At 41.0% G+C, this 12788-nt stretch overlaps 1 pseudogene; it reads right to left on the reverse strand.

Annotated features, from left to right (window-relative positions):
• Positions 1 to 219: 219 nt before the first annotated feature.
• Positions 220 to 4808, reverse strand: LOC144596233 (secreted phosphoprotein 24-like; annotated as a pseudogene).
• Positions 4809 to 12788: the final 7980 nt, after the last annotated feature.

Raw genomic sequence — 12788 nt, forward strand, 5'->3', positions numbered from 1 at the left:
ATTTCGATCCACAATGTATTAAATAATTATAAACAGCAATAAAACAGAATATTTACAAACAGTAGAATCTCCCAGTTACAGTGATATGCACAGTCAGGAGCTCCAGGCCCCTGTCCTTGTATATGGGCAAGTACAGTACAGGTGACAGTGTCTTGTTATTCTGAATGAGGTCTTCTTGTGTTCACACTGAGTTCAGACTCTCAGGAGTTTCATTCATGGTTAGTGTCTCCCTCTTGAGAACTCACTCCCTCGTTTGAAGACTCCTCCTGAGATAATTCTGTTGACTTGCTTTTCATCTGTTTAACAAGATAAATAATTACAATCTTAGAATCATGTCCAGACGCAAAGTTTAAATAATTTTAGTTTGTAAATGGATAACTGGAACCACTCAGAATTCCTGGTGTTGTAACTGCACAGTAAACACTTTACAAGCTGAGTTGCAGTAAAATATTCATATGCTGGAGCATTGAGATAAATTATTAATATAATAGAGGTGAGTTCATCATCAGTTGGTCATGGCTGTGCTGACCTCCTCCTGCATCACACTCGCACTCTCCCAGACCAGCTAATTATACTCTGTTAAATCTTGACAATCTCTGGGCTGCTCCTCTAATGAAGCTGGTGGTTATATGTCCACACACCAGGAGTGTCCGCAAGGAGATTGCCTTTTCTAATTCTGGTTCAAAATTGAGTGAAGACCAAACTTACACAGGGTGAAGTTGGTAATCCTCAGCCTCTGAACAATCAAAAACATTTGTGCAACGATATCCTCTCCCCATCTTTCTAATGAGTATGGGTAGTAATTTAATAAAGAGAAGCCTGACCAAGCTTCCTTATCTTAACAATAGATATGGATTCCCTGATTATACTTACATTTGAATTCTCCTCGATTGATGTCTCTTCTGAATTGTCTTGTATCTGTGTGAAAATATTCATATTTATTGATAGTCAGTATTAAATAATAAAGACTGTGACGTAACCGCAGAACAAAACCTTTAATGAATGAATTATAAATGATGCCCCTTATATCAGGGCAAATCAGGATTTGAGAATCTGTGTTGGAGTGGAAAAGTCCTCACTAAAATATTTGCATTCGCTCTGCTTAATGAAGCCTGGATAACATGAGGAGTGGGGTCAGTGGAGCCAACTCAACAATTCCCCCTCAGCCCAACTTCCCCAGGGGAATCAAACAATATAATCCCTTTTGAACTGCATTGAGCTACAATAAATGGCTGTCTCATCCTCTATTCTAACATATTTCATCCTAAGATATTAAAAAATATCAGAAGGTATCACAAAATGCTGGAGTAACTCAGCAGGTCAGGCAGCATCTAGGAGAGAAGGCATTATGTGATACCTTCGATTTGTACCAGCATCTGCAGTTATTTTCCTACACAACTTGCCGCTCCACTGCGATTTCTCCTCAGGGTATGTCTACTGCCTGACCTGCTGAGTTACTGCAGCATTTTGTGATGCCTTCGATTTGTACCAGCATCTGCAGTTATTTTCCTACACAACAATATCAGAAAGAACACTTGAAAAGGTTTCTGCTTGTACTCACATCGTCTGGATCCTCGAGTGATGTCTCTGTTGATTTGGATTTGTCCTGTTTGGAAATAATATTATATATTTAGTACAGAGCAATAATTAATAATTTTGAAAATATATGAATTGATGTCAGACTTCTGAAACAATCACCTCTTTCTCACCCATTGCCAGGAAGTGCTGCCACACATTCTTGATTCTAACTTTCCCCAATTCAGTTCATCTGTTATTGTATTTTAAGTTTTTTTCCGACTGCATCAGATTGTACTACATTTTTACGTTTTGTACAATGTTGTGTTCATCATTATTTAATGCATCTGAACAAGGAACATCATTGCACCCTGGTGTATGTGATAATAGACTAATTTGCATCTGCAATTACCTGCATGCACAAGTATTAAATATTGATTTCTAATGGAGTTCTAATTAATTGTAAAGTTTCTGGTCATTTCAGAGCTGTGGGTCGGTACAAGTGGAGCAAACTATTAGAAGGCAAATGATTTGTTGCCTTTGTTACAAGAGGTCTTGAGCACAAGAGTACTACAATGACATGGAATCTTTGTGTGTGTCGTTTAAGGAACGATTTGCTTGAGAAAACGAGAGCATCAAAGGTTCACCAGGCTAGAACCTGAAATGGTGCTTGTGCCGCATAATGAGAGACAGAGTAGGGTTAGACCTTTACAGATGAGGTGATTGCCTTTCAATTAACAAAATTATGATAATGTGTGCCAGGAGTGAGATAGTGACGTTTCTACTCTCTCAGGTGTCTAAACCGTCGGTCTCTGACTCAACATAATGGTTAGGCAATTAGGAAGAACCTGTTCAATGGGATGTGGACTTTGGATCTCTCAACCCAGAGAACTAAGGAGGCTCAGTGACAAAGTTCAGTCAAGGGTTATAGTTTGAGATTATTAAAGATGTGTTGAGGTGAAGATAATATCCAAAGACCACTCAGTATCCTCCCTTCTACTATTTGGAACGGACATATTACGAGGTAAAATCTTTCCACCCCATTCTGACAGATCAGTCTCCATTCTACACCATAATATAGTTGAGAATCAGGAGAAAACAATTCACAAATTAAACTTACATCTGAAGAATCTTCCAGTGAAGTTTCTTCTGACTTGCTTTCCACCTGTATGAAAGCATTAACATTTAGAAAATAAGCAGAGGACATGTTTGGTAAGTAACAAGCATTAATGGATTCCCCCCAAATGCTAGACTAGAGTATTGAATTATAAATGAGGGATTGTTTAATCCTACATTCCTGAGTATTGATTCAATGAAGCAGTGTTGGACTGAGGAAAGCTCAACTGAAAGTTTCACTCTCTACATTGGCCCAGTATTCAACAAAATGCCTGGTAAAGTAGCTGTGCAGAGTCAATTGATATTCCTACGACAGGTAGCACAGGCATCAATTGCCATCTGCTTAAATGAAGTTCTGGCTTCCTTCCAGGAAGGATTTGTTCTCAGTGATGACTATTGGTGTCAGCCTAGGAGACACTGCTCCTGTAATTTTGTCTTGTTAATGCTAAATTCATCTTCAGTGGACACCAGTTCCATTATACACTGAAATTAAATATCAGAATCCCCTCCCTCCACATCAGACTGAGACAACACACTTTCTCACTCACCATTCTGAATGGTATAGCTAACACTTCATTCCTAACAATGGAGATCAACAAGAGAAATCATCTGACAAAATACTAGTTGATACTCACGCTTGAGGTTTTCTCTAGGGATGTCTCATTTGATTTGCTTTGTGCCTGTGGAACAAATTTATTTGTAGATCTTTACAATAGGAACTAAAAAAACGTTTTGTAAATTGTTTCATGTGTTAAAAGTTTCACTGTTGCTGAATTGTGTAACTGTGCAGTTACCTCAATACTGGTTTCATTGGACTCTGTTGAGTCACTCTCGCTGTCAATGGTCTTCAGACCTTCACACTCCACATCAACGTCAGCCACTTTATCAGCAAAATATTCCACGCGGCTTTTGCAAAACCCTTTCTCCTGTGAAAATAAAGCATAATGCAGAGAAATTATTCACAAGAAAACTCAACTCTGAATCAAAGTATTTAAGATATAACTCCATTTACAGGCTTTTGTTTAATATAACTCAGTATGATCAATTAAATGTTATAATCCACATATTTAGCGCTTTCTATGATGTTACTCATTACACACAAAGATTATTACTAGTTTACAATATAATTCTAGACTTACAGCAATGTTCTTAGGGCGGAAGGTGCAACTGGGATCATCAAATTCCTGTCCAGAATTCTTGGAGCAGACAGTTTCTCTCACGGAGAATGTTAAATCCACGTTGTATGACAGTTTACCCGTGCGATAGGTCTGTTGAAAAGAAAATAGTTTATTGATGTATTGTTATATCTGTTGTTCTTACAATGATCTGATCAAGCTCAGATCTACAGAAATTATTTTCTTCAGCAGATGATTACATTGGCGGTGCCAGTATTTTCACCCATAATGAGCAAGAGGCTTAAATAGCCCAAAGGTAAAATATAACCTTAATTCCAAATCAATAATCTAGTCTGAGATTCAAGATTTAAGCACAGATTTGGGATTTAAATTCTTGATCTAATATTCAATTAAAACTGTGTGAAATAATATAGAGCACATGTTTAGCAATTAAACTCTCATGTTTAAAACTTATCTGAACAGACACATTATCTCATACTTCCAATCAGATGTTGAGGATATTTAACCCATCAGGCCTATACTGGCACCCAGCAGGCCAATCCCATCTGTCCTATCCCCCCTCTTTATAATCCCCTGCAACCCTTCAACTGATTCTCACCCTCACATGCCCACCTGTTCCCCTTTGATTCTATTAGCCATGAACCTCCTATGGGGATAATTTATAGCAGCCAATTAACTTGCACTCAGACACATCCTTACAAAAAATAACGTGTGAAACACATTTAAACCAGGGCACACTTACATTTGTTACACCTCTCCTGGTGATCGCACACAGGTTGGTGAACTCGGTGATTTCATTCAGCTTTGCAACTGAGGCTCTCAGAGCATCCTTGGTGCTTGGCACTCCTGCAGAGAAAGAAGGAAAGTTGTACAAGACATTCAAACCAGCGTCGGTGAAATATTTTTGCATGTTGGTAAATTATCGCTGACTGAAGCTCATTACCAGTAACTCATTACTTTTTGAGGCCCTCCCTCTCCCCAGTACCTACCTGAGCAGTGGAGGATCTGCACGGCAGCGATGGCGAGGAGGAAGAATTTCATTCTGACTCGTGTGGGATCAGCCGGCTGGGTTCTCAGAGTAAAGATGCTGCTTCTCTCTCTCAATCTGCCTTCACTTCACTACCTTTGGTCTTTATACCCTGCACCTCAACCACATTCAAACACTGACTCATGTTTGCTCAACATGTTAATCGTATTCACCGGAACCAGATGAAAGGTGGGCTTTGATTATGGGCAGAGCTTCCTCCAAGTATCGTCATCATGTTTAGATTTGGTGGGAAAAATATGAGATCAGTCTTTATTCCCCAGAATATGAAATCATACAGTGCATTCAGAAAGTATTCAGACCCCTTCACTTTTTCCACATTTTGCTATGTTACAGCCTTATTTTAAAAAAGCCTTATGACAGTGGCCTCCGTCATTCTTAAATTCAAAGAACTTTGGAACCACCAGGACTCTTAGATCTGGCTGCCCGGCCAAACTGAGCAATCGGGGGAGAATGACCTTGGTCAGGGGGGTGACGCAGAGTGGTCACTCTCACAGAGCTCCAGAGTTCCCCTGTGAAGATGGGATGTTTTTCATTGGCAGGAACTGGGAGATAAGTCAGGTTCGAGGGAAAAATGAATGGAGCTAAGCAACGAGATCCTTGATGAAAACCTGCTCCAGAGCATACTGGACCTCAGATTGGGGCTTAGGTTCACCTTCCAACAGGACACCGACCCGAAGCACAGACAAGACAACGCAGGAGTGGCTTCGTGACAAGTCCATGAATGTCCTTGAGTGGCCCAACAAGAGCCCGGACTTGAACCCAATCAAACATCTCTGGAAGGACCTGAAAATAGTTGTGTATCGATGCTCCCCATCCAACCTGACAGAGCTTGAGAGGATCTGCAGAGAAGAATGGGAGAAATTACCCAAATACAGGTGTGCCAAGCTTGTAGCATCATACCCAAGAAGACTTGAGGCTGTAATCGCTGCCAAAGGTGCCTCAACAAAGTACTGAGTAAAGGGTCTGAATACTTATGTATCAACATCCCCGTAAAACCTCTCTGCACCCTTTCCAGCTTAATGCATCTTTCCCATTGCCGGCTGGCTAAAACTGAATCAATGACATGTAGATATATCTAATATTTTGAATTTTATTATGACACGACTGGATAAATAAACACATGCTGAATATCGGACTAGCTAACTTAGGACCTATGCCATAAAGTTCTCAGAGAAAATGGTCAGTGTTTCTGTGTAAAATTAAGGTAGCATAATTCCTGCTGTTTATTTAGTCCATCAACACTAGGTATCCTTCCAAGTCTGCAGTTTGATTGCTCCTTTCGTGTCCTCATGATTACACGCAGGCACAAGGTTCACTAATCTCTATTTGACGTCTTCAAGAAGAAACGGGAAGAACTGATGCAGGCAAACCAGTTGATGAGCAGTATGTGGAGTTTCTTAGGGCATCTAATAGAGTGGTAGAAAACAAAGAGCAGCAGCAGCACTGGCACTTGTAAATGATGAGAAAGGACAGCAGGTGCTCCAAAGCCAGTGAATATATAAATAATTTGGATGAAAATGTACGTGTACTAATTATTAAGTTTTGCAGACAATATAAAAGTTGTTGGAGTTGTAGAGAAGGTTGTCACGGATTCGGCAAAATATGGAAATGTGGGGAGAGAAATGGCAGATGGAGTTTAATCCAAGCAAGTGTGAGGTGATGCATATTGGAGTGTTACATGCAAGACAAAATAATCCCATAAATGGCCAAACACTTAGTACATTGATACTGTATATCTTGGGGTGCCCTCACTTGGAAATGTCTGCAATAATTCAAAGAACATAAAGCAGTACAACATAGGAACAGGACTTTTGGTCAACAGTATCTGTGCCGATGATGCCAATCAAAACTAATCCAATCTGACTACACATGATCCATATCTCTCCATGCCCTAAAAGGACATAAAATGCTGGAGCAACTCAGCAGGTCAGGCAGCCTTTCTGGAGAACATAAATAGGTAACGTTTCAGGGCGAGACCTTTCTTCAGACTTCTACATCTCTCTATGCCCTACCTGTTTATGCGCTTGTCTAAATGCCTTTTAAGCATTAATATTGCATCTGCTTCCACCACCACTCCAGGCAGTATTTGGCTCCGTGCAAAAAAAAAAGCCTCCTAAATCTCCTATAAATTCCCCCCCTCTCACATTAAATTTATGCCCTCTAGTGTTTGATATTTTCACCCTTGGAAATCGAATTATCTACTCTGAATCTATCTAAGAATCTATCTAAACACAGTTGTTTCGTTGATTAAGAAGGGAATAGAGATGATCCATGTTTGGAATATTATATGCAGTTCTGGTCACCCCCATTATACGAAGGATGTGGAGGCTTTGGAGCGGGTGCAGAAGAGGTTTACCTGAATGCTGCCTGAATTAGAGAGTATTATCTATAAGGAGAGATCAGGCAAACTTGGATTGTTTTCTTTGGAGTGTCAGAGGCTAAGATGTGACCTGATAAAAGTATATAAAATTATAAGGGCCATCGACAGGATAGATAGTCAAAATCTTTCTCCCAGGGTGTAAATGTCTAATTCCATTGGGCAAGATTTAAGGAGAGAGGGAGATTTACATGGGTGACTTTTACATAAAGAGAGGTAGTTGCCGGGAAAGTGGTGGAAGCAGATACAATATCAATGTTCAAGAAGCATAAGAACATGTGGGAAAAGGAGGGATATGGACCCAATGCTACTGCAAATTTGATTAGTTTGGATTGGCATCATCCATACTGACATTGTGGGTTGAAGAACCTGTTCTATGTTTAGTTTAGTTTAGCTTAGAGATACAGCATGGAAACAGGTCCTTCGGCTCATCGAGTCCGCATCGACCAGCAATCCTGCACATTAACACTACCCTACCCAAACTGGGGACAATTTTACATTTATACCAAGCCAATTAACCTACAAAACCTGTACATCTTTGGAGTGTGGGAGGAAACTAAAGATCTCGGAGAAAACCCACACGGTCACGGGCAGAAGGTACAAACTCCGTACAGACAATCACCCATACTCTGGATCAAAACCGGACCTCCGGCGCTGTAAGGCAGTAGCTCTACCACTATGCCATTGTGCCATTCTTGACTAGATATTCAACAATCACCCAGACATTTCCAGGTGAGAGCAGAACAAAATATTTCTGATCATTGAGGTAAGTACACATTGAGGATATGTACATATTCTGATCATTGAGGACATACACATGCATGATGTTGCTCGGTGGCTGGAGCCCAACGTGAGTGTCACTGTTGTGCTGTATCGCTGCGTGTGTGTGTTAATGTGTCTGTACTTGAACATGGATAAGAGCTGGGGGCTCACCCAGATGTGTAAATGTAAATTCTGAAAAAGGGTCGCAACCCAAAACCTGACTGTCCATTCGCTCCACAGATGCTGCCTGGCCCGCTGAGCTCCTCCAACGCTTTGTTTTCTGATCTAGAAATGTAAATAGCCTATTGTTCTCTGAGAAACAAGAGAAGGCATTAATCTGGATTTGACTTTTCATTTACAAAATCTTCACTATTGACATAATTTCCCTTGTAGTGACATATAAATTGGTTGTGGCTAGAAGGCAAGTCTCTGAACCAGGAGATCGCACGTTCATCCCACTCCAGTCTCCAGTTCAAAATCAGAGCTAAAATGTGAGTGTGATGTGGAAAACATATTCAGCAGAACATCTTAAATAACCTCACAGAGGCAAAAAGAAACGTTAAAAATCAAAAAGCACTGCCAACCTTGGAATTCCCAAATAAAAACAGGAAGTGCTGGAGCTGCTCCGTGGCTCAGGCAAGATAATTGGAGAGAGAAAGAGATTAATGTTTGTGAGATGCAAATGTGAGTGCTCACAATTACGATGCTCGAGACAATCTAGAGAAACAAGTATTTTATTTGCAAGTCTGCAGAGTAGGGTGCCTTCCCTCTCAAGACACACCGAGGTCGGGAAAATCCCTTCTTTTTATTCACTTCACTTTACAATTGTCACATCTTAAATTCCTCCCCTTCGGGCTCCTTCCAATCGGAGCACTGAGGTGCACAATCTAACGACACCGCCCCTGTTGCCTCCCACATCATACATCGCATGTACATTTAAATGAGGCATCTTGTCATGCGGGGCGTTTTTGCAATATTCACTTATCTCATTAGGCATGCGCAGTACAGAGTATTTCATGCCCTCTCCCCTAGTGCTCTGGTCATCTTGCCCTCTCTCCTAGTTCTTTGGATATCTTGCCCTTATCCTTGGAACGTCACTAGTTCCTTGGATATCTTGCCCTTATCCTTGGAACGTCACTAGTTCCTTGGATATCTTGCCCTTATCCTCGGAATGTCACTATTTATTCTTGCGGTTCTTAGTCACGTCAGCTATTTCTCATGGTCCTTAGTTTAAATCAATTAACCCTTTTTACTTCTTTCTCACAATGTTTCAGGTCAATAAACCTTTGTCAGAACTGGAAGATCACATTGCTTTGCTTTGAAGACCAGAAAAGATTTGCCTGTTGCCCCGGTCAATGTTTGTCCCGAGCCACCTGAACTAAACCAAGTTGCTTCAGAGTCCGGTGGAGACGCCCCTCAAACAAGGTTTGGATACCACTCCAGGGGGCGACATACGTGACAAGGGTGCTCACCTTAAGGATAGTTTGCACTACCGAATATGCCACTAATGAATGTTTAGACACTGAGAATGCCGGAAAAAGTGTTCTTGTTTTGTATATATTTTTTATTCTAAATAAAATTTATTTTTGGAAATTAAAAAAACGTTTCTTCATCCATACCTTACTTTGTGTAATTTAGCTACATTTGGAAAAGTTCTCCAATTGCCATTCCTTATTTTCGGATTGCTGACAGTGAAAGGGGCTGTGTGCATGCAAGGCATTTTTAATAATTATCTGGTTAGTCGAGACCCTACTTCAGACTGAAAGGCAGAGAATGCCAGGACAAAACAGGGCTGGCAACGAATTACCTCAGGAAGGGTGAAGTACATAATAATAAGAATAAAGGGTATGCCATTTAGGGCTGAGATGAGGAAAAACTTTTTTACCTGGAGAGCGGGAATCTGTGGAATTCTCTGCCACAGAAGGCAGTGGAGGCCGATTCACTGGATGTATTCAAGAATTTTTTACCTTTCTTTGTCCCGCCCCCTTCCCTGACATCAGTCTGAAGAAGGGTCTCGACCCGAAACGTCACCCATTCCTTCTCTCCTGAGATGCTGCCTGACCCGCTGAGTTACTCCAGCATTTTGTGATACATTCTATTTGTACCAGCATCTGCAGTTATTTTCCTACATGGTCACTGATCTCAGTTAATGAATCTGCAGAGAGTGTTATATGACATTGGATTTAACTGATTGTTCTTTTCAAAATGACTTTATAAATCTCGTGACATGTTGTACCAAGCCAGGTGAGGGGCAAGCCATCTGCAGACAAGAACAGACTAGGCAGCTCGTGAATGACTCAAAAATGTGAATGAAATAAATTTAAAACTTCACCCAAGTCTTATATTTGTGTGCCTGTACATCAGAAATCCATTGTCAATGTTGAGAAAATAAAGGAGAATTGGACTTGAAAGGTGGTAAAATCTATCAGGAGGATGATAACAACAGATAGACACAAAATGCTGGAGTAACTCAGCGGGTTAGGCAGCATCTCAAGAGAAAAGGAGGAGGTGATGTATCAGGTCAGAATCCTTCTTCAACTTCAGGATGATAACAATGATTGTCCTAGAAACATTCCAATTGTATGTTATTCAGGTTTTGGGTAAAGCAACAGTTATACGCCAAAGACAGATATGGAGTTGAAGAAGGGTCTCGACCCGAAACGTCACCCATTCCTTCTCTCCAGAGATGCTGCCTATTCCGCTGAGTTACTCCAGCTTTTTGTGTCTATCTTCTGGAGGAGTTGAAGAACAGATTTAACCTTACAATGCTCCAAAGGGAATAACCGTCACAACCCTTCTCCTGTTCATTTTAATCGTGTTTTACAGTCACATAATGTTCCAAGCTGGTGTTGAAGCTACAATAAATATTTTTTTGCTGCACTTGTTTATAACCCTGAACCAATAATTATCCTCACCCACTCCTCTACATTCTTGCCTCTGAACCTTTCCCCTCCCCCACAATCCTGGGGCCTTGCAGCCCTCTGTAAACTGGGCAGGCAGGAAGCCACAAACACAAACCTCTCCACAACAGTCAACAAGTCCCCAGGCCAAAGTAAATCTCTAGATGCAGTGCCCCCGCTCATTGATGACTGGTCCCCGTTGTCAGTGACGTGGAACAGAAAAAAAACTGGTGTTTGCTATGGTTTCATTCTGTGCTTACTCTACCTTCAGTTGACACCTTGAGGTGTGCAGGGGTGAGAAGGAGTGTTTGTCCATGATACCAGAGTCAATCAAAACACTGTCCAAACTTCTTTCTAACATGGGAGCAGAACCGAATTGCTTGCAAAACCTTGGACTCAAAACTCTAACCGCTAATAGGGTGTTATATTTGTATTGTAGCTTTTCCACAGTCATAATGTTATGGAGCACGAATCAAGTCCTTCGGCCTACCATGTCCATATTGACAAGTTGGCATACTGGGCGAATCACGTTTGCCTGCATTTGGCCCACAGCCTCTAAACCCTTCTTATCTGCATATTTGTTCAAATGTCTTTTAAAATTCATGATTGAATCCAATTCTACAGCTTCATCTGGCAGCTCATTCCAGATCCAGACTACCCTCTGAGGTCCCTATCTCTCCCCCTCCCACCTTAAGGCTATGCTCTCTAGTATTAAAAACCTCTAACCTGGGAAAAGGATTGTGAACATTCACTATATCCATGTCTCTCATGACCTTGTACACCCTAATAAAATCACCTCTCAGCCTCCAAAGAAAAAGGTCCTTGCCTATCCAATCTCTCCCTGCAGCTCAAGCTCACATCCCAAGCAACATCTTGGTGTGTCTCCTGTACACCCTTTCCAATTACTTATATCCTTCCTGTAGCTGGGCAACTTCATACATGCTCCTAGTATGGTCTCACCAATGACTTGTACAGCTGCATCAGGATATCCCAAATTTCTATTCATTTCTCTTCCCAATAAAGCCAAGTGTGCCAAATGCCTTGTTCACCATACTGTCCATCTGACTTGTCACTTTTAGGGGACCGTGCACCCATACGTCCAGGTCTCTCTGCTTTGCAACACTCTCCACGGCTCAACCATTTACTGTGTCAGTCCTGTCCTTGTTTGACATATCAAAGTTCAACACTTCACACTTGTCAGAGTTTAATTCCATTTAACATTTCTATTGATCTGGATCATATTGTAAACGTATCCTTCCTTACTTTCTACCATACCACCAATTTTGATGTTATCTACAAATTTACTCACTATGTTAACCTCATTGTCATCCAAATCATTAATGAATGTAACAAACAGCAGGAGACCTGGCACCTAACCCTGCAGCACACCAGTGGTCATGAGTCTCCATCAGAAAAACAACCATCACTGTAAACCAGCATCTGCAGTCCTTTATGGCTCCATTCACAATTTCCCTTTGACTCCATCATCCAAGCCAAATTTGAATCCCGTTGACGAGTTCTATATGATCTACACTTCCAGACAAGGACACCATACAGGACCTTTTCAAAGGCCTTACTGAAGTCCAGATAGAGAATGTGCAGTGTCCTGCCCTCATCGATCTTCTTGGTAATCTCTTAAAAAAACTCCACCAGTCCTGGGGATTGCTAACTCAATGAATGCTTCCAATCTCAGTTACAATAACAATTTGCATTATACAGTACCTTAATCGTACATCTAAGAAACAGCTGTTCCCAAAGAAAAATATACAATACCCCATTGGTGCTATAATTCTGTTTTAGAGAATTTGTACTGACACACAGAGAAGACTTCTTCACAAATTCCAGCAATCACAAGAAACACTACATTCACACAAGACTTCAGTTCAGTGGCAGTGCTATACATTGTAAGCACTGTATTCTCTCTGTCACATCAA

The sequence above is a fragment of the Rhinoraja longicauda genome, chromosome 8 (genome assembly GCF_053455715.1).
Source record: "Rhinoraja longicauda isolate Sanriku21f chromosome 8, sRhiLon1.1, whole genome shotgun sequence".
In the NCBI taxonomy this organism is placed as follows: domain Eukaryota; kingdom Metazoa; phylum Chordata; class Chondrichthyes; order Rajiformes; family Arhynchobatidae; genus Rhinoraja; species Rhinoraja longicauda.